Consider the following 27,043-nt stretch of genomic DNA (forward strand, 5'->3'; position numbering starts at 1 on the left):
AGCATAGAGGCCTGTGGGAGTTTTGGCATCACCTATTGTGCGGTGGCGCCCCCTCCTTTTTGACCCCCTAGGAGCCTTACTGCGCATGTGTAGTCAGGGAGGTCTCCTTGGTCTCAGGAGTGGTCATCTTATCTCTTTACTCCAGCAGAGCTCAGCTCCTGCCATTAACTTTGGCCTTGGAGTGTCTAGGAAAAAAAGCTCCAATTTTACTCCACTTGGCAAACACCAGCTGTCCAGCCCAGGGGCCCCTCGACCTCCTACCTCAGGCCCTCACTGAAACGTCGGTGACCGACTGGCAAGGCGCTTGCAGGTTGCAAGTTCCCGTGGGCGGAGGGTTTGTCGGCGTCTCAGCTGCCCACAGGAGGCCTCACGGGGACCTGGTGTGTTTGTGGGCCCAGAAACGGCTTGAGCCATCCCACCACTCCTGCGCCTTGGCCTTGGCCCTTCAGCCTCTGCCAGGGACCCAAAGCCCTTCCTCCTCCATTTCCTGCCATTCTCTCCAACCACTGGTGTTTCCGCCTTCCCTCCACTGCACAAGTGTCTTGGCCTAGGTCCTCTTCTCTTATCTGGGTCATTCAGGTGGGATTTTATTTGTGGGCTGAGTCATCCCGGTGTGGATGGATGTGTTGGATAGAGTCTCTGGCCAGGGTCCCCCTGAGCCTTGGGTTGATCCCCTGGGGTTTGTTCAAAACCGGACCAAGGCTGGGGAGTCGTACCCGGGGGCGTGGTAGGGGGCCAGGTGTAGGGCTGACAGCGGAGTTGAGGATGGGGATTGGGACCGGTGGGGTGGGGGGAAGGGGAGCTTAGGGGGTGTGTGTGCTGCGTTTAGATTGTTAGATGCAGCAACCTTTTAAAGTGAAAGGTGGGCTTCCCTGGCGGCGCAGTGGTTGAGAGTCCATCTGCCGATGCAGGGGACACGGGTTCGTGCCCCGGTCCGAGAGGATCCCACATGCTGCGGAGCGGCTGGGCCCGTGAGCCATGGCCGCTGAGCCTGCGCGTCCGGAGCCTGTGCTCCGCAACGGGAGAGGCCACAACAGTGAGACGCCCGTGTACCACAAAATAAATAAATAAATAAATAAAGTGAAAGGTATCATTTCCTTTTTTCTTGTTACAAAAGCGAAATATATTCATTTCAGAAAGCAGATAATAAAACATTCACGCGTACATACCACCCCCCCTCCCCCAGTCCCATCTCTGTTTACTCCTATCAGGCATTTTTCTCCTATATGTAGATAAATCGGTAAATCATCTATAAAAGCCATAACTTTACATAAATATTCATTTAGCTTTATGTAAGTTAAACATTTACATGTAACCATGTCAAATATTCACCTTCACCGTAATTTTAATCATTTACCCTCTTCCTTAAATATCTTTAACAAACACTCGGGACTTCAGGCTACCTGAAAGGATTTCCTTAGCGATCAGGGGTTTGCCTACAGCCCAGCCGGGGCCTTGAATCTCTGTCTGTTCTCCCACACACCCTCCACCTAGGAGCAGAGGTCAGGGCCCTTGCTGGTATGGGGACAGACACCACATCTCCTGTCTTGAGGCACAGAATCTTGCTTGACTGTTTTCCAGTGCTTCTGCATTTTCTCACTTCTCTGATTAAATCTGCTCTTTGGAACTCAGGGAAGGCCTAGAAAACTTTTCACAACAGGAGTGCAGGTGGGGGTGGAGACCTGTCCCCAGAAAGGCCCCACGGGGTCCTGCTCTCTTTCACAGGGATCTGTGTGTCCCTTCTAGGAGATGCACTTGTATTAAAAGCAGCAGACGTTTACCTTATAGGGTATCGAGTCTGGTAGCCGAAACACAGAAACGCAACACGATGGTGGCCTAAATAAGACGTTTTATTCCTCATTCACTCAGAAGTCCAGGCGGGTGGTATTTTGAGGCTGCTACAGCAGATTCACACCCACCAAGAACTCAGTCTTCTGTTTCTTTGTCCTACCATCTTCAACACATGGTTCCCGGCACCCAGTCAAAGATGGTGCCCTGGCTCCAGTCGGATAGGAAGGAAAGAGAAGGGGAGGGCAAGCCTCTTTCTTTTTCGAATGAAACCTAGAATTTGTGCATGTCTCCTTCCCTCATCTCCCAGTCACCAGAACTTGGTCTAGTCCCCCCAGTTGCAGGGGAGACAGGGAAATGGACAGGCAGCCGTGTGTTCAGCTAAAATTTCTCTTACCGTGGTGGTACTAGCCACCTAGGCCTACATGAAACCATGCAGTGGGCAGGAGTGAGGCCCCAGGTCATGAAAGGGGAGCTGGGTTCTGCCTCGTTTGCTGGACTGCACAAATTCTGAGCCTTGAGCTGTGTGGAGCTGCTTTGTAAGAAGTCCAATGACCCTGAGACTGCATTGCTGGAGAGGCTGCAGCCCTGTGAGTCACCCACATTGCATCTCCAGCCCGGGGGTGGGTGGGGTGGGGTGGGGTCCTTGGACGTCTGCTGCTCTGCTGACACCTACCTGAAACTGCATGGGACACCCCAAGTGACAACTGCCCAGCCAAACACTTCCTGAATTTATGACCCACAAATAGGGAGTAAAATAAAACAGTTGTTTTATGATGCCAAGTTTTGGGGTAGTTTGTTAAGGGACAGTGGTACCTGGTGGTCTTAGGTACTATGTTCTGTCACCGGAATGTAAGATTTTATGCAACCAGAAGGGAATGTTTAAACAAATATTTTGAGAATAAGAATTTTTTAACATTTACTCACCAATCCCTAGGGGTGAGGATATTGCTATCTAGGAGACTGGCTCTATTTTTTAGGTAGAAGTGGTCCTTGAATTAATAGATGTGAATATCTTTTATTTCCTCCCCAAGCTTTTTTTTTTCAAATTTATATTCAAAATATTCCCCAAGTTTTTATTATGAAAATTTTCAAGCCCATAGAGAAGTTGAAAGACTAGTACCAAGAAGACTCATATCCCTTCCATTGAGATGATATGACAATTAATATTTTGTAATATGGCAAATATATATAACTTTCTATACCATTTGACAGAAAGTTGCAGAATAAATCTTATTTCCACATAATTTTGGTCATCTTATAAGTAGTGTACATTTGCATTGTATAACTCTTGTAAGATGTAGAAAAAGAAAAAGAAAACAAAGTTCATCCATAACCCTACTGCCCAGATTAACTGCCTTGAAACAAGTTTTTAATTTGCATTTGGTCTTCATTGGGCAGGGGCGCCCTCTGCTGACGGTAGTGTGAATTGTCAGGGAGTGGAATTTTCATTTACATAGTCTCTTGGGGACTTTGGTTGCATTGATTCCTCAGATTTATGAATAAATCAAGAAACCTGAGTTTCTGAAACTGTAGACCTGAGCCCCATGGCCGCCTACCTGGGGATTTCATCAAAGTCTTGGGCGAGGCCTCACCTGAAACAGCTAGTCTGACCTACCATTCCTTGTTCTATTGCTCCCTTTTATGGTCCGAAAGAGATGGACATCCAACCCCAATCCACACCCTGGCAGTTCTACATCCGGTTACACGGCACACACATGTGGTTCCAACACCTCTCTCCCCAAACTGAACTGACTGTTTTTTCCTAGATTCTTTTTTTCCCCTTCCTTTGATTCATCCTCCCTATCCCCTATTCTCCAACCACATCTTGTCTTTATACTACCCACCTTCTAGGGCCTCTGGTGTAAATTCACTTCACATTTGTTCTTTTTTCTATCAACTTCTGCCTTACTGAAAATTAGCAAATTCACGTATTCACATTTATACAACAAGGCCTCTACAAGATTTATAAAATAATATTCTCCTTCTCTCCCTTTCTATTCTTCCCTCCCTCCCTCCCCACAGGAAGTCACACTTTCCCTGGAAGTAGCATTCTGCCTGTTGCTTCAGGAGTTCCAAATAGCCATGGCAGTGAGCTCACACTGAATTACCTTGTTGTCTGCCTCCATTCCACGCTAGACAGGAACTGAAGTGATTTTAAAGTTACAGTGAATGAATAAAGTAATTAAACATTTTCAAGGTTGATTGTCATACCCCTTCTATCAGGAAAAATTCAAGGAAAATAGTCTGGCTTTGTGGTAAGAGTGTGGGGAGAGGAGTGAAGGAGGGAATGAGCATTTGAACCTTCCAAACACTGGAAGCATCAATGTAGAGTGGGCTGACATGCAATGAAGACATGGGACCGTGTCACTCTCAGCTTGTTTTGGCCAACAGTCTTGTCTTGCTGCCTCACTTTGCCTTATGTCACACAGCTCCTTCTCAAGGGGCTCCAGAGCCTCATACTATGGAATGTGAAACAGTCTCAAACCCTCTGCTTGTTTGGCACGTGGCGATCCATGACATGACATCTAGAGGAGATGCATCTCTCTCAGTGCTCTCCATTTAAGCTGACCTGGACCTGCTCTCATCTTACCTCCACTAGCAGGTGGGAAGCCTTCTTAAATAACTGACCTCTGCCACTGCTCACAATGTCAGACCCAGTTTTCAGCGGGTACCAGACAACTGCCCTGCCTCAGGCCACACAGAGTTCTTTGAGCTACAAACCTGTGGAAATAGACAAGCTCCACCTAGACAGGTCTCCGACCCCCATTCTTGTTTTTCAAAACACCCTCCTTCCTGGTCTACTCCGATGTTCGGCAAAGTCACATAGACAGGGAATACTTTTTTTTAATTGAATTATAGTTGTTTTACAGTATTATGCTAGTTTTAGGTGTACAACATAGTTATTTGATATTTATGTAGATTATACTCCGTTTGAAGTTGTTATAAAATATTGACTATAGTCTCCGTGCAACATATTATATTGTATCTTATTTATTTTATACCTTGTATTTTGTACCTCTTAATCCCCACCCCATATTGCTTCTCCCTCTACCCCTTTTCCTACTGGTAACCACTAGTTTATTCTCTGTATTTGTGAGTCTGTTTCTGTTTTATTACATTCGTTTGTTTTTAGATTCCACAGATACATGAAAACATGTACTATTTGTCTTTCTCTGACTTATTTCACTCAGCATAAAACTCTCCAAATCCATCCATGTTGTTACAAATGGAAAAACGTCATTCTTTTTATGGCTGAGTATTATTCCATTTTATATCTATCTATACCTATGTCTATAACCAGGTATATAATTATATGTATAACTAGATATATAATTATATGTGTGTATATATATATATATACCTATATATATACCTATATATATATATCACATCTTCTTTATTCATTCAACCATTGATGGACACTTAGGTTGCTTCCAAATCTTGGCAATTGTAAATAATGCTGCTATGAACATTGGAGTGCATGTATCTTTTTGAATTATGGCTTTTGTTTTCTTCAGATATATACCCATGATGGAATAGCTGGATTTTTAGTTTTTTGAGGAACCTCCACACTGTTTTCCGTAGTGGCTGTGTTAATTTACATAACTGTCAACAGTGTATTAGGGTTCTCTTTTCTCCACATCCTGCCAACACTTGCTATTTTTGGTCTTTTGATGATAGCTGCTCTGACAGGTATTAAGTGATCTCTCATTGTGCTTTCGATTTGCTATTCCCTGATGGTTAGTATGTTGAGCATCTTTTCGTGTGCCTGTTGGCCATCTGTATGTCTTCTTTGGAAAAATGTCTATTCAGGTATTCTGCCCACTTTTTTTTCACTTTGATTTCTCAGATTCATTTTAATTAAAAAAATTTGAAGTATAGTTGATTTACAATGTCATGTTAGTTTCAGGTGTACAGCAAAGTGATTCAGTTATATACACACATATATCTATATACATATATATTATTTTTCAGATTCTTTTCCCTTACAGGTTATTACAAAATATTGAGTATAGTTCCTTGTGCTATACAGTAGGTCCTTGTTGGTTATCTATTTTACATATAGTAGTGTATACGTGTTAATCCCAACCTCCTAATTTATTCTTCTCTCCCTTTCCCCTTTGGTAACCATAACTTTGTTTTCTGTGTCTGTGAGTCTATTTCTGTTTTGTACATAAGTTCATTTATTTGATTCCACATATAAACAATATCACATGTTTGTCTGGCTTACTTCACTTAGTGTGATAATCTCTAGGTCCATCCATGTTGCTGCAAATGGCATTATTTCATTCTTTTTATGGCTGAGTACTATTCCATTGTATATATATACCATATCTTCTTTTTTTTTTAGAAGGACAATACCATTTATAACAGCTCCAAGAAAATAAATACTTAGCTATAAATCTAACAAAACTTATATAGGATCTGCATGCTGAAACTACAGAATGCTGATAAAAGAAACCAAAGATGTAAATAAGTGAAGAGATATATCATGTTCATGGATTAGTAGACTCACTATCATAAACATGTGAATTCTCCCCAAACTTATATAGATTTAATGTAATTTCAATCAAAATCCCAGCAGTGTTTTTGTATAATAAACAGATTCTAAAATTTATACAGAAAGGCAAAATTGATAGAAAAGCCAAAATAATTTTGAAAAGAATAAAGATGGAGAAATCACACTACCAGATTTTTTTTTTTTTTTTTTCGCGGTACGCGGGCCTCTCACTGTTGCGGCCTCTCCCGTTGCGGAGCACAGGCTCTGGACGCGCAGGCTCAGCGGCCATGGCTCAGGGGCCCAGCCGCTCCGCGGCATGTGGGATCCTCCCGGACCAGGGAACGAACCTGTGTCCTCTGCATCGGCAGGCGGACCCTCAACCACTGCGCCACCAGGGAAGCCTCACTACCAGATTTTTAAGACTTATACAAGCTACAGTAATCTTGGCCATGTGGTATTGGTAAAAGGAGAGACCCATAGATCAATGAAAGGGAATACAAAGTCTGGAAATAGACCCATACAAATATGGCTGATTGACTCTTGACAAAGACACAAAAGAAATTCAGTGAAAAAGAATAGTCTTTTAAACAAATGGCTCTAGAACAACTGGACATCCATCTATATGCTCCCCAAAACAAAAAACATAAACCTCACATTTAAAAAAAAATTAACTCAAAAGAGATCATAAGCCTAAATGTAACATATAAATCTATAAAATATTTAGAAGAAAATATAGGAGAAAATCTTTGAGAACTGGGGCTAGACAAAGATTTCTTAGACATGAAGCCAAAAAAAACACAATCCATAAAAGGAAAAAAAGTTGATAAATTGGATTTCATCAAAATTAAAGTTTTTGCTCTGTGAAAAATATGGTTAAGTGAATGAAAAGACAAGTTGCAGACTAGGAGAAAATACTGCAAAGTACGTATCTGACAACAGATTTGTATCCATAATACATAGAGATTCTAAACACAACAGTAGGAAAACTAACAACTCAATTTAAAAATGAACAAACGAGGGACTTCCCTGGTGGTCCATTGGTTAAGACTCGGTGCTGCCACTGCAGGGGGCACGGGTTTGATACCTTGTCCCCTGATTGGGGAACTAAAATCTCACATGCCATGTGACATGGCAAAAAAAAAAAAATCACAAGGCACATGAAGAAAGAGGGAATCATGGCCCAATAAAAAAGGAACGAAAAAAGAAAAAGAACAAATGAGTTGAACAAACACTTTGCCAGAGAAGATACACAGATGGCAAGTAAGCACATTGAGCAGATGTTCACCATCACTAGCTATTAGGGAAATGCAAATTAAAACCATGATGAGAATTCACTACGCATCTATTAGAATGGCTAAAATAAGAAGCACTGACAATATCAAGTACTGGTGAAGATGCAGCACAACCTGTAGCTACCTTTTTGCTGAATAACAATTTTTTTCTCAAACACACTATAAAAATACACACTATATAAATATGTTTTTATAAGAGGTAATATTTTGACATTGACATTGTGGTTTCAGGCAAAGACACACTCACCAGTTGACTCAACACAACAGTTTCTCATCAGAGAACATATGGAACAAATTTAAATTCGCACCGTATTTGAATGAACTGTAAAATGATTTTCTTTGCATGGTGGAATCTTCTAGATTTCAGCCTGTTGTGTGCATTCACTCTTTACTCATTTTAAAAAGCTCTCTTATATTCAGCCTTGATTTTGTCCTAAAGCAGGGTCAGCAAACATTTTCTGTAAAGGTTCACAGTAAATATTCTCAGCTTTGCGAACCATAAGGCCTCTGTTGTAACTACTTAATTCTGTCCTCAGCAGAGCAGCCGGAGACAACAGGCATTCATTTCTACTGGGCGGGTTCCAATGAAACTTTAGAAAAATGGATTGCGACTTGATTTGGCCCATAGGCCCAAATTCACCAACCCCCATTCCAGGGGCTGGAGTAGGAGATGATGAAGATGTGGCACGTTTAGAACATGATTGGCAGCGATGGGGCAGGGCCAGCTTCCATGGACACTAAGCATTTAATTAGCAGCTGCCTGGATTTGTTGGAGAAACATCTCAACTACTTGCACGTACTGGTCCTGAGGGAGTTTCAAGAGATGTTCCCTTCCTAACCCAGATCTCCTGCTTCAGCAGCACGTCCACGTTCTTAAGTCCTTTCACCATCCGTGCAGCAAGGGTGGGTGGAGCCTGAGGCGTGGAGGGGCTGAGGGCCTCTCTTAAGTGGCAGAGCTGTGTCAAGAGTCCAATTCTCCTGACCTCAACTCCAGGTCTTACCACTGGAATGAGGCCCCCTTTACAGGCAGGGCGCTCCCCAGAAATACAGGAAGTATCGTCACCTGCCCCAACATGAAAGTAACTGAAGTGTTTCTCAGGGTTGTCCAGGGCTGGCATCAGAATCACCCACTCCATCGGCATCTCTGGGGGTGGGACCCAGGAGACCTTGACGCACACCCCAGGAGTATAAGCAGTTCCTATTCCTCTAGCCCATCCAGCGGCCCGAGACAGGGCCAGGGTCCAGGGCTTTCTGAAGAGAAGCCCAGTCTTCATGATACTCACAGCAGGCTTGAAGGAATAGACTTTATTACTCTAGCTCTCAAACACTAGAGGCTAAAATTCAGCTGAACTCTAACAATCTATTTACAGAGTGCTGTCAGCAGACCAGGCAAGGCTGGGCCTGGGTCTTCCCCGAACACCCAACAAGCTCAGCCTCCCGGCAGGCCCGAGCCGCCTTCCCCCTGTAGCACACAGAGGACGTTTAGATACACTTGACCGAACCCTCAGCGACAGGATACCAGGCAGGATGGCACCAGAGACACAGACATATAGACACAGATGAAGGCTGAGGCTGCCGAGCAGGCCCGAGGGCCTGGCTCAGTGCTTCTTCAGGCTGTAGGCCAGGCTGCCAGGGACCCTGGTGCCCTGCAGGGGCGGCGAGTTCCACACAGCAGAGCTGGTGCGCTTATGGTAGCAGGGCTTGCTCTTCTTGAAGATGTCCTCCAAGTCCAGTGGGAGAATGGTTCCGAAGAGCTGCAGGAGGTTCCGGGGGTGGTAGTACTGCCGGATGATGGCCTGGCTAAGCTGGATGCCTCTGGCCTAGTTGGGGATGGGCTTCCGGGGATGGGCCTCGTCATCGGGGGAGTCATCGCTGTTCAGATCCATCCCGTAGTTATCTGGGTTGATCTTGGGGGGGGCGGTGCCTTGTGGAGTCATTTGATGCGAGGTACAAGCTGGAGACTGCACGTCCACGGTCACGTTCAGGCTTTTGCTGGCCACCGCGGCCTCCTTGGCTTTTCTCCTGCTCCTCCTGCAGCCGCTGCTCAGCCAGACGCTGCTGTTCTTCCTTCTTCTTCTCCTCCAGCTCCCTCTGCAGCCGCTCCTTCTGTAGCCGCAGGGCCTTCTCCCTCTCCTGCAGCTCCCTCTGGGCCTGGAGCCTCTCCCGCTCCGCCGCCGCTCTCGCTCCCGCCGCCGCTCCCGCTCCCGCTCCCGCCGCCGCTCCCGCTGCTCCTCCTTCCTCTTCGGCAGCAGCTCCTGGGGGCGCCTCTCCTCCTCCTCCTCCTGCTGTAGCCACCTGAGCCTCCGCGCCTCCTCTTCCTGCTGCCTCTTGAGCGCCTCCACCTCCTCCATCTTCTTGGCCTTCTCCTCGGCCAGACGCTCCTCTTTGGCCTTCTTCTTCTCGTCGATTTGAGCAAACTGCCGCTCCATCTGTTCCTTCTTCTCCTGCTTCATCCTTTCCACCCGTTCCCGGGCCTGCAGCGCCTTAGGGAGGCGCTCCTCACGCTTCAGCTTCACCTCCTCCAGCCGCCGCCGCTTGTCCTCCACCTTTTTCCCGCGGAGCTGCTCGGCCTCCTCCTAACGCCGCAGGTTCTCCAGCCGCTGCAGCTCCTCCTTGGGGTCCACGCGCAGGGGAGCGTTGCGCTTTAATGAAGGATTTCATGATGCTGCTGTTGGGGGTCGAGGTCGGGGTCATGAGCAGCTCGTTCCTCTGCACGGTCTACAGGAGGGGCCGGAGGGGCCGCACCACCTTGCTGGCGGGACAGGGCGGGGAAGGGGTCTTGCTGCTGGAGGGCTGCAGCTCCTCACCCCCCAGCTGCTGCTCCTCGTCCAGCTCACTCACTGCCTGCTTGTAGCTGCGCTTCCTCCTGACACTCGGAGGCGTCTCCTTCGGGCCATCTGCTTGGTCAGTCTCGGCCTCCTGCCACCCTTCAGAGGGCGTTCCCTGGCCGCCGGCTGCAGGCTGCGAGCCGGGCATGCTAATGGCGATCTTGGTGGCACTGCGGAGCCGCAAGGCACTGCCATTGCTTTGGGGACCTCCAGCTCGGCCGTCTTCTCCGGCTCAGCTTCCTTGCTGGGTTCCTCCGCCTTGGGGCTCGCTTTCTGGGGCACCTCGACATGCAGGAGCCTCTCCAGGTAACTGGCAGATGAGGCGGCCGGCTCTTTGGTGGCCTTCCTGGCAATCCTTCTGCTTGATCTTCGAACGGTTCTCTCCTCTTCGGAAACCAGGGAGTAATTCTGGGCCAGCGAGACCTGGGGCCCCGGGGAGGACGGGGCGATCAGGCTGCGCCGCACCGATCCGCGTCCCACATGGGAGCGCGTGGGCGTGGAGAAGTTATCTGTCAGGATGGGAGCCAGCACCCGCTCCCGCCACGGGGAGGCCAGAGAGCTGGGCGAGTCCTGCGGGCCTGGGGAGGTCGCGGCAATTCTGAGCTTGGAGGCGGACCTTTCTGCCCCGCCCCCTCGGCTCTTGGGGTCCTGGGGTGTAGTTATCAGGGAGCTCACGGGGACAGACTCCAGTCTCTCAGCCTCTGACTTCTGGGGTGTTGAGTCGTCCTCCGAGGTCAAGGTGATATGGGAGGCCGAAGCCGTGGCCGGAGCCGGGGTGGGGGACGGAGCCTGGGCAGACTGGAGCTGGCTGAGGTGCTGCTCAGCGCTCCGGCGCTCGCTGATGCCAGTCTCCACCACGGGTACCAGCTGGCACAGGGCCAGGCTGTCCTTGGGCTTCTTGGTCAGCACCGTGGGAAACTCAGGGGTGGGCGAAGGAGCGGCTGCCGCGGAGGTCGCTGCAGCTGCGGCCGCAGCACGGGTCATCCGCCGCAGGACGGAGCCATTCTCCCCCACCACTGTGGCCAGCTTGTCCTTGTTACGGAGGCGCCGGGAGCTCTGACGGCTGCTCCGCGTCTTTCTGTGGGACAACGTTCTCCGGATGGGGTCTCTGTTTTCATCCTGAACATAAGAAATCAGTCTCTTTTTCCGTCGGTTCTTCTGACAAGGTGTTTTGGGCATCAGCTCGGGCACTTTGCTGAATACTCTGGTGAACGTGCGCTCGGCCTCCTCCTCGATCTCCTCCAGCCACACTATGTCCTTACTGCCCACGTTGTAGACAAGCCCCATGAGCTTCTGGTCACAGAGCTCTAGCAAGTGAATGGGCCCTAGGGCTGTCGTCCCCATGATGGCTCTGTTCAACTGCACCATGTCTCCTAAGTGCTGCTCCGATACAAGTCCGGCGCCCTTCCCAGCACAGATCTCAGCCCGCCCGAGTTCCACCGCTCCTGGCCTCCAAAGCTCACGGCTGCAAGGAAGCAACCTTCCATATCTTCTTTATCCATTCATCTGTCAATGGACATTTTGGTTGCTTCCTTGTCCGGGCTATTGTAAATAGTGCTACAATGAACGTTGGGGTGCATGTCTTTTTGAATTATGGTTTCTCCAGATATATGCCCAGGAGTGGGATTGCTGGATCATAAGGTAGCTCTATTTTTAGTTTTTTAAAGGAACCTCCATACTGTTCTCCATAGTGGCTGTACAAATTTACATTTCCACCAACATTGTAGGAGGATTCCTTTTCCTCCACACACTCTCCAGCATTTATTATTTGTAGACTTTTTTTTTTTTTTTTTTTTTTTTTTTTTTTTTTTTGCGGTACGCGGGCCTCTCACTGCTGTGCCCTCTCCCGTTGCGGAGCACAGGCTCCGGACGCGCAGGCTCAGCGGCCATGGCTCACGGACCCAGCTGCTCCGCGGCATGTGGGATCTTCGCGGACCGGGACACGAACCCGTGTCCCCTGCATCGGCAGGCGGACTCTCAACCACTGCGCCACGAGGGAAGCCCTGCCCATTTCTTGATTGGGTTGTTTGTTTCTTTGATACAGAGTTGTATGAGCTTTTTGTGTATTTTGGATACCAACCCCTTATTGGACATATCATTTGCAAATATTATCTCCCATTCAGTAGGTTGTCTTTTTGTTTTGTCTATGGTTTCCTTCACTGTACAAAAGTTTTTAAGTTTAATTTGGTCCCATTTGTTTATTTTTGCTTTTGTTTCCCTTGCCTGAGAAGACAGATCCCCCAAAATATTGCTAAGACTTATGTCATAGAGTGTACTGCCTATGTTTTCTTCTAGGAGTTTTATGGTTTCTGGTCTTACATTTTCAGGTCTTTAATCCATTTTGAGTTTTTTTTTAATACAGTTTGAAAAAATGTTCTAATTTTATTCTTTTACATGTAGCTGTCCAGTTTTCCCAACACCACATATGGAAGAGACTCTCTTTTCCCCATTGTATATTTTTGCCTCCTTTGTCGTAGATTAATTGACCATAGGTGCATGGGTTAATTTCTGAGCTTTCTGTTCTGTTCCATTAATCTATGTGTCTCTTTTTGTGCCAGTACTCTTTTGACTACTATAGCTTTATGGTATAGTATAAAGTCAGGGAGCATGATACCTCTAACTGTGTTCATTTTTCTCAAGATTGCTTTGGCTATTTGGGGTCTTTTGTAATTCCGTATAAATTTTAGGATTATTTATTATAGTGGAAAATGTTATGGGTATTTTGATAGGGATTGTCCTCGATTCTTAGATTGCTTTGAGGAGTATGGACATTTTAACAATATTAATTCTTTCAATTCATGAACAAGGGATATCTTTCCATTTCTTTGTATTGTCTCCAGTTTCCTTCATCAGCATTTTATAGTTTTCAGAGTATAGATCTTTCACCTCCTTGGTTAAGTTTATTCTTTGGTATTTCATTCTTTTTGCGAATGGGATTGTTTCCTTGCTTCCTTTTTCTGATAGTTTATTATTAGTGTATAGAAAAGCAATAGATTTATGTATATCAATCTTGTCTCCTGCAACTGTACTGAATTCATTTATTAGTTCTAATAATGTTTTGATGCAGACTTTAGGGCTTTCTATATAAAGTATCATGTAATCTATAAATAGTGACAGTTATACTTCTTTCCTTCCAATTTGTATGCCTTTTCTTTCTTTTTTTCTTTCTTTCTTTTTTTTTTTGGTCTGCATTGAATATGATATTATCTATAGGTTTGTCAAAAATGGCCTTTATTATGTTGAGATATGTTCCCTCGATAGCAACTTTGTTGAGAGTTTTTATCATGAATGGATGTTGAATTTTGTCAGATACTTTTCCTACATCTATTGAGGCGATCATGTGATTCTTATCCTTTCTTTTGTTAATGTGGTGTACTGCATTGATTGATTTGGGAATATTGAATAAATCCCATTTGATCATAGCATATGATTGAATTTACTTTGCTAATGTGTTGTTGAGGAATTTTGCATCTATGAACATCAGATATATTGACCTGTAATATTACTTTTTTTCATGTCTTTGTCTGGTTTTGGTATCAGGGTAATGATGACCTCACAGAATGAAGTTGGTATTTCATGGAAACAGAAATGACAAGAAAGCAGCATTAGCAATACTTATATAAGACAAAATAGACTTTAAAACAAAGTCGATAATGAAAGACAAAGAAGGGCATTATGTAATGATAATAGGATCAATACAAGAAGAGTATATTACACTTGTTAACATATAAACACCCAGTACAGGAGCACCTAAATATGTAAAGCAAATACTAAGAGACATAAAGGGAGAAATTGATGATAATATAATAATTGTAGGGGACTTTAACACCCCCACTGACATCAACAGACAGATCATCCAGACAGAAAAGCAATAAGGCTACAGTGGTCTTAAATGACACAATAGATCAGTTGGACTTAATTAATAGCTACAGGACTTTACATCAAAAACCAGCAGAATACACATTCTCTTCAAGTGTACATGGAAGCTTCTTCAGGATAGATCTCATGCTTAGTCACAAAAGAGGCCTCAACAAATTTAAGAGGATAGAAATTATATCAAGCGTTTTTTGTGACCCAAATGGTATGAAACTAGAAATTAACTAGGGAAAGAAAAATGGGAAAAGAACAAGCATGTAGAGACTAAACAACATGCTACTAAAAAAATCAATGGGTCAATGAAGAAATCAGAAAATACCTTGAGATGAATGAAGATGAAAACACAACTTTCCAAAATCTATGAGAGTTCTAAGAGGGAAGTTCATAGTGATACAGGCCACCCTCAAGAAAGAAGAAAAATCTAAAATAAACAACCTAACCTACCACCTAAAATAATTAGAAAAAGAAGGACAAACAAAACCCAAAGTCAGCAGAAGGAAGGAAATTATAAAGATCAGAGCAGAAATAAATAAAATAGAGATAAAAAACAATAGAAAAGATATATGAAACCAAGACGTTTTTTTTTTAAAGGCAGACAAAAATTGATAAACCTTTAGCCAGGCTCACCAAGAGAAAAAGAGAGAGGACCCAAATAAAATAAAAAATCATACAGGAGAAATAACAACTGATACCAGAGAAATACAAAAAATTGTAAGAGAATACTATGAACAGCTATAGGCCAACAAATTGGACAACCTAGAAGAGATGGACAAAGTTCTAGAAACATAAAGTTCTGCCAAGACCGATTCAAGAAGAAACAGACAATTTGAACAGACTGATCCCTAGAAGTGAAATTGAATTTGAAATTTAAAAAACTCTTAGAAAACAAAAGTCCAGGATCAGACAGATAACAGGGGAATTCTACCAAACATATAAAGAAGAACTAATACCTAATCCTTCTCAAACTTTTCAAAAAATCAAAGATGACAGAACACTCCCAAATTAATTTTATGAGGCCACCATTACCCTGATACCAAAACCAGACAAAGACACTACAAAAAAAAGGAAAATTATAGGGCAATATCTGATGAATATAGATGCAAAAAACCCCAACAAAATATTAACAAAACAAATACAACAATACATAAAAAGGATCATATGGCATGATCAAGTTGGATTTATTCCAGGGATACAAGCGTGGTTCAACATTCACAAATCAATCAATGTGATATACCACATTAACAAAAGCAAGGATGAAAATCACACAATCATCTCAATAGACACAGAAAAAGCATCTGACAAAATTCAATATCCATTCATGATAAAAGCTTTCATCAAAGTGGGTACAGAGAAACATATCTCAACATAATAAAGGCCATTTACAACAAACTCACAGCCAATATAATGCTTAATGATGAAAAGTTGAAAGTTTTCTCACTGAACTCAGGAGCAAGGCAAGGATGCTCACTCTAACCACTTCTATTTAACATCGATTTGGAAGTTCTAGCCACAGCAATCAGACAAGATAAAGAAGTAAAAGGCACCCAAATAAGAAGGGAAGAGGTTAAACTGCTGCTATTTGCAGATGACATTATATTTTATATAGACAATCTTAAAGTCTCCACCCCAAAACTATTAGAAATAATAAATTAATTCAGCAACGTTGCAGGACACAAGATCAATATACATAAATCTATTGCTTTTCTATACACTAATAATGAACTATCAGGAAAAGGAAGCAGAAAAAAAATCCCATTTAAAGTCACATCAGGGGCTTCCCTGGTGGCGCAGTGGTTGAGAGTCCGCCTGCCGATGCAGGGGACATGGGTTTTTGCCCCAGTCCAAGAAGATCTCACATGCCGCGGAGCGGCTAGGCCCGTGAGCCATGGCCACTGAGCCCATGCGTCTGGAGCCTGTGCTCCACAACTGGAGAGACCACAACAGTGAGAGGCCCACGTACCGCAAAAAAAAAAAAAAAAAAAAAAAAGTCACATCAAAAAGAATGAAATACCTAGTAATAAACTTAACCAAGGAGGTGAAAGATCTGTATGCTGAAAACTATAAAATGTTGATGAAGGAAAGTGAAGATGGTACAAAGAAATGGAAATGTGTTCATGAATTGGAGGAATTAATATTGTTAAAATGTCCATACTCCCCAAAGCAATCTAAGGATTAAGTGCAATCCTTATCAAAATACCCATGACTTTTTCACAGAACTATAACTAATAATCCTGAAATTCATATGGAACCAGAGAAGACCCTAAATAAAGCAATGTTGAGAAAAAAAGAACAAAGCTGGAGGTATAACAATCCTAGGCTTCATACCATACTACAAAGCTACAGTAATAAAAATAACATGGTATCAACACTAAAACAACACTAAAACTAAAATAAATCAATCAAATAGAATAGAGAGCCCAGAAATAAACCCCTGCACCTATAGTCAATTATTCTATGACAAAGGAGGCAAGAATATATATAATGGGGAAAAGACAGCCTCTTCAACAAGTGGTACTGGGAAAACTGGACAGCCATATGTAAAACAATGAGATTAGAATCTTCCCTCACATCATATACAAAAACAAACTCACAATGCTTTAAAGACTTAAATGTAAGAACAGAACCATAAAAGTCCTAGAAGAGTACATAGGCAGAAAACTTTTTGACATAAATCATAGCAATATTTTCTTGGATCTGTCTACTAAGGCAAATGAAATAAAGACAAAAATAAACAAATGGGACCTAATTAAACTTAAACATTTTTGCACAGCAAAGGAAATCATTGACAAAATGAAAAGACAACCTACTGAATGGGAGAATTTATTTGCAAATAATATGGCCAACAAGGGGTTAATATCCAAAATATACAAACAACTCATACAACTCAATATCAAAAAAACCCAAACAACCCGATGAAAAAATGAGCTGAAAATCTGAATAGACATTTTTCTTTAGAAGATATACAGATAGCTAACAAGCACATGAAAAGACACTGAACACTGCTAATTATTAGAGAAATGCAAATCAAAACCACAATGAAATATCACCTCAGAATTGCTATCATCAAATGTCTACAAACAACAAATGTTGGATAGGATGTGGAGAAAAGGGAATCTTTGTACACTGTTGGTGGGAATGAAATTGTAAAGCCAGTATGGAGGGTCCTCAAAAAACTAAAAATAGAACTTTCATATGATCCAGCAATTCCACTCCTGGTTACATATCCAGAGAAAATGAAAACACTAATTTGAAAAGATACATACACCTCAATGTTCATAGCAGCACTATTTACAATTGCCAAGACATGGAATCAACCCAAGTGCCCATCAAGAGATGACTGGCTTAAGAAGATGTGGTATATATCAGCAGTCCCCAACCTTTTTGGCACCAGAGACTGGTTTCATGGAAGACAACTTTTCCACAGACTGTGGGGAAGGGGATGGTGCAGGTGGTAATGAGAGCGATGGGGAACAGCAGATGAAGCTTCGGTCACTTGCCCGCTGCGCACCTCACTCACCTCCTGCTGTGTGGCCTGGTTCCTAACAGGTAGCTGTCTGCGGCCCCAGGGGTTGGGGACCCCTGGCATATATATTTATACAATGGAATTTTACTCAGCTGTAGAAAAGAATTAAATGTTGCCACTTATGGCAACATGGATTTCCCACTAGCTATCTATTTTACATTTGGTAATGTATATACGTCAGTGCCACTATCTCACTTCGTCTCAGCTTACCCTTCCCCCTCCCCGTGTCCTCAAGTTCATTCTCTATGTCTGCGTCTTTATTCATGTCCTGCCCCTAGGTTCTTCATAACCTTTTCTTTTTTAGATTTTCTTATTTAGATTCATATGTGTTAGCATATGATATTTGTTTTTCTCTTTCTGACTTACTTCACTGTGTATGACAGACTCTGGGTCCATCCACCTCACTACAAATAACTCAATTTCGTTTCTTTTTATGGCTGAGTAATATTCCATTGTATATATGTGCCACATCTTCTTTACCCATTCATCTGTATCTGTCGATGGACACTTAGGTTGCTTCCATGTTCTGACTACTGTAAATAGTGCTGCAATGAATATTGTGGTACATGACTCTTTTTGAATTATGGTTTTCTCAGGGTGTGTGCCCAGTAGTGGGATTGCTGGGTCATATGGTAGTTCTATTTTTAGTTTTTAAAGGAACCTCCATACTGTTCTCCACGGTGGCTGTATCAATTTACATTCCCACCAACAGTGCAAGAGAGTTCCCTTTTCTCCACACCCTCTCCAGTATTTATTGTTTGTAGATTTTTTGATGACGGCCATTCTGACCAGTGTGAGGTGATACCTCATTGTAGTTTTGATTTGCATTTCTCTAATGATTAATGATATTGAGCAGTCTTTCATGTGCTTGTTGGCAATCTGTGTGTCTTCTTTGGAGAAATGTCTATTTAGGTCTTCTGCCCATTTTTGGATTGGGTTGTTTGTTTTTTGGATATTGAGCTGCATGAGCAGCTATATGTAAAAGAATAAAATTAGAACAGTCCCTAACACCATACACAAAAATAGACTCAAAATAGATTAAAGACCTAAATGTAAGGCCAGACACTATCAAACTCTTAGAGGAAAACATAGGCAGAACACTCTATGACATAAATCACAGCAAGACCCTTTTTGACCCACCTCCTAGAGAAATGGAAATAAAAACAAAAATAAACAAATGGGACCTAATGAAACTTAAAAGCTTTTGCACAACAAAGGAAACCATAAACAAGACAAGAAGACAGCCCTCGGAATGGGAGAAAATATTTGCAAATGAAGCAACTGGCAAAGGATTGATCTCTGAAATTTACAAGCAGCTCATGCCACTCAATATCAAAAAAAAAAACAACCCAATCCAAAAATGGGCAGAAGATCGAAATAGACATTTCTCCAAAGAAGACATACAGATGGCCAAGAGGCACTTGAAAACATGCTCAACATCACAAATTATTAGAGAAATGCAGATCTAAACCACAATGAGGTATCACCTCACACTGGTCAGAATGGCCATCATCAAAAAATCTACAAACAATAAATACTGGAGAGGAAGTGGAGAAAAGGGAACTCTCTTACATTGTTGGTGGGAATGTAAATTGATACAGCCACTATGGAGAACAGTATGGAGGTTCCTTAAAAAACTAAAAATAGAACTACCATATGACCCATCAATCTCAATTCTGAATGTATACCCAGGGAAAACCATAATTCCAAAAGATACATGCACCACAAAAGATACATGCACCACATTGCAGCACTATTTACAGTAGTCAGAACATGGAAGCAACCTAAATGTCCATCAACAGAGGAATGGATAAAGAAGATGTGGTACATATATACAATGGAATATACGCAGCCATAAGAATGATTGAAATTGTGCCATTTGCAGAAATATGGATGGACCTAGAGACTGTTATACATAGTGATGTAAGTCAGAAAGAGAAAAACAAATATCGTATATTAATGTATATATGTTGACTCTAGAAAAATGGTACAGATGAATCTATTTGCAAGGCAGAAATAGAGACAGATGTAGAGAACAAACATATTGACACAAAGCGGGAGGGGGGTGGGATGAACTGGGAGATTGAGATTGACATGTATATGCTAGTATGCATAAAAGAGAAAACTAATGAGAAAAAAATAGCGTTCATTGGGGCTTCCCTGGTGGTGCAGTGGTTGAGAGTCTGCCTGCCGATGCAGGGGATGCGGGTTCGTGCCCCGGTCCGGGAGGATCCCACGTGCCACGGGGTGGCTGGGCCCGTGAGCTGTGGCCGCTGAGCCTGTGCATCCAGAGCCTGTGCTCCGCAATGGGAGAGGCCACAGCAGTGAGAGGCCCACGTACCACAAAAAAAAAAAAAAAAAAAAAATTAGCGTTCAAGTTAGATACCAAAATAATTCTCTCAGGACTATTTTTGTCCACTGAGGTGTTTTAGTTTAATGGAGACCTTTAAGTATAAGACCACTGTACTTCTCTCTGCAGTGAGTGTTGCCTGGCTTGTACAGTATGGACTGAATGACTTTTGAAGGTCTCTGAAATCCCTTGATTATGAAAGTAGAATATGCAGTTGAAAACACCTAGATGAGAGACTGGGGAGGACCAAAGTTACCCTTATTTCATCATTTGTTGATTTCTTACTCCAAGCCATAGTAAGAACAGGTGATGAGAATGTACCCCCACTATTTCTGTTTTGGAGATTTTGCTGATGTCCTTGCTGGCAGTGGAAGGCACCTTGTACTTGCTTGCTGAATAGGCAGCAGGCTGGTTGGACATCAGTGGTGTGATAAACAGGTAAGAGGGATGCTACATAATGCCACCTGCAGATGGGTAAATGCAACTTTGGAATAAAGAGTAGTCAATGTAGAGTAATCCACCAAAGGAAAAAGAAAAAGAAGAAGAAGAAATGAGGACAGTTTAAGATACCTCTGGGACAACATCAAGTATACTAAAATTCACATTACAGTAAGTCCCCTACATATGAAGTTTCAAGTTGTGAACTTTCAAGGATGTGAATGTGTGTTCCATCAACGTCAGGCATGAGTGAAATTGCAGCTTGCCCTCCATCTCCTATTGCTGATGATCCTTCAGCTCTACCATCTCCCACCTCCTCTCTCTCCTGCAGTCAGTAACTCTTCTTACCTCTTCACTTGATGCCAGCCCCTGTATGCCAGCTGTTTTACTGTACTAATGTACTTTTCAAGGTACTGTACTGTGAGATTAAAAATTTTCTTTTTATTTTTTGGTTTGTTTGCTTTTTATGTATTATTTGTGTGAAAATTATTTTAAACCTATTACAGTACAGCACTATATAGCTGATTGTGTTAATTGGGTACCTAGGTTAACTCTGTTGGACTTATGAAAAAATAGGACTTATGAACACACTCTTGGAACAAAACTTGTTCATATGTAGGGTTCCAGAAGGAGAACAGAGAAATAGAAAAGACAGAGAACATATTTGAAGATATAGTAGCTGAAAACTTCTCTAACCTGGGAAAAGAAAAGAATCCAGGTCCAAAAATCACAGAGAGTCCCAAACAGGATCAACCCAAAACAGACCACACCAAGACACATTGTAGCTAAAATGGGATAAATTAAAGATAAAGAGAGAATATTAAAAGCAACAAGGAAAAAATGATGAGCTATGTACAAGGGAACTCCCATAAGGCTGTGAGCTGAATTTTCAGCAGAAACCTTGCAGGCCTGAAGAGAGTGGCATGATATATTTAAAGTGATGAAAGGGAAAAGCCTACAACAAAGAATACTTTACCTAAGGCTTTCATTCAGATTTGATGAAGAGATTGAAAGTTTTACAGGCAAGCAAAAAATGAAGAATTCAGCACCAACAAACAAGCTTTACAAGAAATAATAAATGGACTTCTATTAAGTGGAAAAAGAAAAGAAAACAACTAGAAACATGAAATCTCTGAAAGGAAAAATCTCATCAGAAAAGGTAAATATAGAGTAAAGGTAGTAAATCAACCACTTATAAAGCTAGTAGGAATGTTAAAAGAGAAAAGTAATAAAGTCATCTATATCCACAATAAGTAGTTATGGGATACACAAAACAAAAAAGATGTAAAATATCATGTCAAAACAGTAAACATGGCAGTATGGAGGTTCCTTAAAAAACTACAAATAGAACTACCATATAACCCAGCAACCTCACTACTGGGCATATACCCTGAGAAAACCATAATTCAAAAAGAGTCATGTACCAAAATGTTCATTGCAACTCTATTTACAATAGCCAGGACATGAAAGCAACCTAAGTGTCCATGGACAGATGAATGGATAAGGATGTGGCACATATATACAACGGAATATTACTCAGCCATAAAAAGAAACGAAATTGAGCTATTTGTAATGAGGTGGATGGACCTAGAGTCTGTCATACAGAGTGAAGTAAGTCAGAAAGAGAAAGACAAATACCGTATGCTAACACATATATATGGAATTTAAGAAAAAAAATGTCATGAAGAACCTAGGGGTAAGACAGGAATAAAAACACAGACCTACTAGAGAATGGACTTGAGGGTATGGGGAGGGAGAAGGGTAAGCTGTGACAAAGTGAGAGAGTGGCATGGACATATATACACTACCAAACATAAAATAGATAGCTAGTTGGAAGCAGCTGCATAGCACAGGGAGATCAGCTCAGTGCTTTGTGACCACCTAGAGGGGTGGGATATGCAGGGTGGGAGGGAGGGAGATGCAAGAGGGAAGAGATATGGGAACATATGTATATGTATAACTGATTCACTTTGTTATAAAGCAGAAACTAACACACCATTGTAAAGCAGTTATACTCCAATAAAAATGTAAAAAAAAAATCTGAAAACTAAAAAAAAAAAAAAAAAAAAAGAAAGAAAGAAAACCCAGTAAACACGGGGAAGAAGAGTAAACATGCAGGGTTATTAAAGTGCACTTGAACTGAATAGATCAGCAACTTAAAATAATTACCTATTTAAATAGATTGCTGTGTATAAACCTCATGGTGACCACAAAACAAGAATCTATAATAGACACACACACACAAAAAAGGGAAAGGAATCCAAACATAACATAACACTGAAGATCGTCACCAAATCACAAGGGGAAAGCAAAAGAAGAAGAAAGGAACAAAAAGGAAGTACCAAAAAAAAAAATCCAAAGCAATTAAAATGTCAATAAGTACATGCCTATCAAAAATTACTTTAAATGTAAATGGCCTAAATGCTCTAATCAAAAGACAAATATTGGCTGAATAGATGTAAAAACAAGACCAATATGTATGCTGCTTACAAGAAATTCACTTCAGATCTAAAGACACACATAGACTGAAAGTGAGGGGATGTAAAAAGGCATTCCATGCAAATGGAAATTAAAAGAAAGCTGGGTGGCAATACTTATATCAGGCAAAATAGACTTTAAAACAAAGACTGTAACAAGAAAAAAAGGACATTACAGAATGATCAAGGGATCAATCCAAGAAGATACAACAATTGTAGAGATATATGCACCTAACATGGGATCAGCTAAATACATAAACCAAATATTAACAAACATAATGGAAGAAATTTAGAGTAACACAATAATAGTAGAGAACTTTAACACCTTACTTACTTCAATGAACAGATCATTCACATGGAGGAAACACGGGCCTTAAAACAACACATTAGACCAAATGGGCTTAATAGATAGATATAGAACATTCCATCCCAAAGAAACAGAATACACATTCTTTTAAATTTCACATGGAACATTCTCCAGAATAAATCTCATGCTAGGCCATGAAACAAGTCACAGTAAATTTAGAAAATTGAAATCATATCAAGCCTCTTTTCTGACCACATGCTATGAGACTAGAAATCAACTACAAGAAAAAAACTGCAGAAAACACAAACACGTGGAGGCTAAACAATATACTACTAAACAAACAATGGATCACTGAAGAAATCAAGGAGGAAATAAAAAATACCTAAAGGAACTAAAAAAGAAGAACAAACAAAACACAAAATTAGTAGAAGAAAATAAATTATGAGGTTCAGAGCAGAGATAAATGAAACAGAGACTGAAAGAAATAGAAAAGATCAATGAAACTAAGAGCTGATTCTTTCAAAAGATAAACAAAATTGATAATTCTTTAACCAGATTCATCAAGGAAAAAAGGAAGAGGGCCCAAATCAATAAAATTAGAAATGAAAAAGGAGACGTTACAATGGACACCACAGTAATACATAGGATCATAAGAGATTACTATGAACAATTATATGGCAATAAAATGGACAACCTAGTAAAAGTGGAGAAATTCGTAGATACATACAGTCTTCCATGACTGAACCAGGAAGAAATAGACAATATGAACAGACCAATTACCAATTATGAAATTGAATCAGTAACAAAAATACTCCCAACAAACAAAAGTCCAGGACCAGATGGTTTCACAGGGGATTTCTACCAAACATTTAACGAAGAGTTAACATCTATTTTCCTTAAAATATTCCAAAAACTGCCAAAAAAAGGAATGCTTCTAAACTCGTTTTATGAGGCCAGAATCACCCTGATACCAAAACTAGACAAATATTTTTTAAAAAAGGAAAATTACAGGCCAATATCACTGATAAACACAAATGAAAATATCCTCAACAAAATACTAGCAAACTGAATTCAACAATACATTAAAAGGATCATACACCATGATTAAGTGGGATTTATCCCAGGCATACCAGGATGTTTGAATATCCTCAAATCAATCAATGTGGTACACCACATTAACAAATAGAAGTATAAAAATCATAAGATCACCTCAACAAATGAAGAAAAAGCTTTTGACAAAATTCAACACCTATTTATGATAAAAACTCTCCAGAAAGTGAGAATAGAGGGAAATTACCTCAACATAATAAAGGCCATAAATGACAAACCCACACAGCTAACATCATTCTCAATGATGAAAAGCTGAAAGCATTCCCTGTAAGATCAGGAACAAGACAAGGATGTCCATTGTCACCACTTTTATTCAACATAGTTTTGGCAGTCCTAGCCACAGCAATCAGAGAAGAAAAAGAAATAAAAGAATTCCAATTCAGAAAGGAAAAAGTAAAACTGTCACTTTTCAGGTGACATGACACTATACATAGAAAATCCTAAAGATGCTACGAGAAAACTACTATAGCTCATCAATGAATTCAATAAATTTAGAGGATACAAAATTAATACAAAGAAATCTCTTGCATTTCTATACAATAACAATGAAAGATCAGAAAGAGAAATCAAGGAGACAATCCTATTTACCATCACATCAAAAAGAATAAAATAGCTAGGAATAAACCTACCTAAGGAGGTGAAAGACCTTCAGCTGGAAAAGTGTAAGACATTAATGAAAGAAAGTTGATGATGATACAAACAGATGGAAAGGTACACTATGTTCATGGATTAGAAAATTTAATTGTCTTAAAATACCATATCACCCTAGGCAAACTACAGATTCAATGCAATCCCTATCAAAATACCAAAGACCTTTTTCACAGAACTATAACAAAGGATTCTAAAATTTTTGTGGAACCACAGAAGAACGCAAATAACCAAAGCAATCTTGAGTAAAAAGAACAAGGCTGGAGGTATCATGCTCCCAGACTTCAGATTATATTACAGAGCTACAATAATCAAAACAGCATGGTACTGGCACAAAAACAGACACAGAAATCAATAGAAAAGAATAGAGAGCCCAGAAATAAACCTACACTTATATAGAAAATTCATATGCAACAAAGGAGGCAAGAATATACAATGGAGAAAAGACAGTTTTTCAACAAGTCGTACTGGGAAAACTGAACAACTCCATGCAAAAGAACAAGCTGGACTTCTCTCTCACACCATGTAGAAAAATAAATTCAAAATGGTTTAAAGACCTAAATGTAAGACCAGAAACCATAAAACTTGTAGAAGACAACCTAGGCAGTAAGCTCTTTGATGTTGGTCTTAGTAATATTTTTCTGGATAGATCTCCTCAGGGAAGGGAAATAAATTAAAAATAAACAACTGGGACTACAGGGACTACAAATCATTGGCACAGTGAAGGAACCAATCAACAAAACAAAAATGCAACATACTGAATTGAGGAAAATATTTGTAAATGTTATATCTGATAAAGAGTAATATCCAAAATGTGCAAAGAATTCATAAACTCAATATCAGCAAACCAAGAAACCTTATTTAAAAATAGGCAGAGGATCTGAATAGACATTTTTCCAAAGAAGACACAAAGATGACCAGCAGGCACGTAAAAATATACTCAACATCAATAATCATCAGGGAATTTGTCCATTTCTTTCAGGCTGTCCATTTTATTGACAAATAGAAAATATGAACAGACCAATCACAAGCACTGAAATTGAGACTGTGATTAAAAATCTTCCAACAAACAAAAGCCCAGGACCAGATGGCTTCACAGCAAATTCTATCAAACATTTAGAGAAACACCTATCCTTCTCAAACTATTCCAAAATATAGCATAGGGAGGAACACTCCCAAACTCATTCTATGAGGCCATCATCACCCTGATACCAAAACCAAAGATGTCACAAAGAAAGAAAACTACAGCCCAATATCACTGATGAACATAGGTGCAAAAATCCTCAACAAAATACTAGCAAACAGAATCCAACAGCACATTAAAAGGATCATACACCATGATCAGCTGGGGTTTATCCCAGGAATGCAAGGATTCTTCAATATATACAAATCAATGTGATAAACCATATTAACAAACTGAAGGAGAAAAACCATATGATCATCTCAATAGATGCAGAAAAAGCTTTCAACAAAATTCAACACCCATTTATGATAAAAACCCTCCAGAAAGTAGGCATAGAGGGAACTTACCTCAACATGATAAAAGCCATATATGACAAACCCACAGCCAACATCGTTCTCAATGGTGAAAAACTGAAACCATTTCCTCTAAAATCAGGAAAAAGACAAGGATGTCCATGATCACCAGTATTATTCAACATAGTTTTGGAAGTTTTAGCCACAACAATCAGAGAACAAAAAGGGATAAAAGGAATCCAAATCAGAAAAGAAGAAGTAAAGCTGTCACTGTTTGCAGATAACATGATACTATACATAGAGAATCCTAAAGATTCTACCAGAACACTAGTACAACTAATCAATGAATTTGGTAAAGTAGCAGGATATAAAATTAATGCACAGAAATCTCTTGCATTCCTATACGCTAACGATGAAAAACCTGAA

General features: G+C 41.1%; 1 pseudogene; it reads right to left on the bottom strand.

Moving 5' to 3' along the window:
• Positions 1–8,474: 8,474 nt before the first annotated feature.
• LOC132518632 (inner centromere protein-like) lies at positions 8,475–11,756 on the bottom strand (annotated as a pseudogene).
• Between the last annotated feature and the right edge of the window lie 15,287 nt (positions 11,757–27,043).

Source organism: Lagenorhynchus albirostris, chromosome 3 (genome assembly GCF_949774975.1).
Source record: "Lagenorhynchus albirostris chromosome 3, mLagAlb1.1, whole genome shotgun sequence".
Lineage (NCBI taxonomy): Eukaryota > Metazoa > Chordata > Mammalia > Artiodactyla > Delphinidae > Lagenorhynchus > Lagenorhynchus albirostris.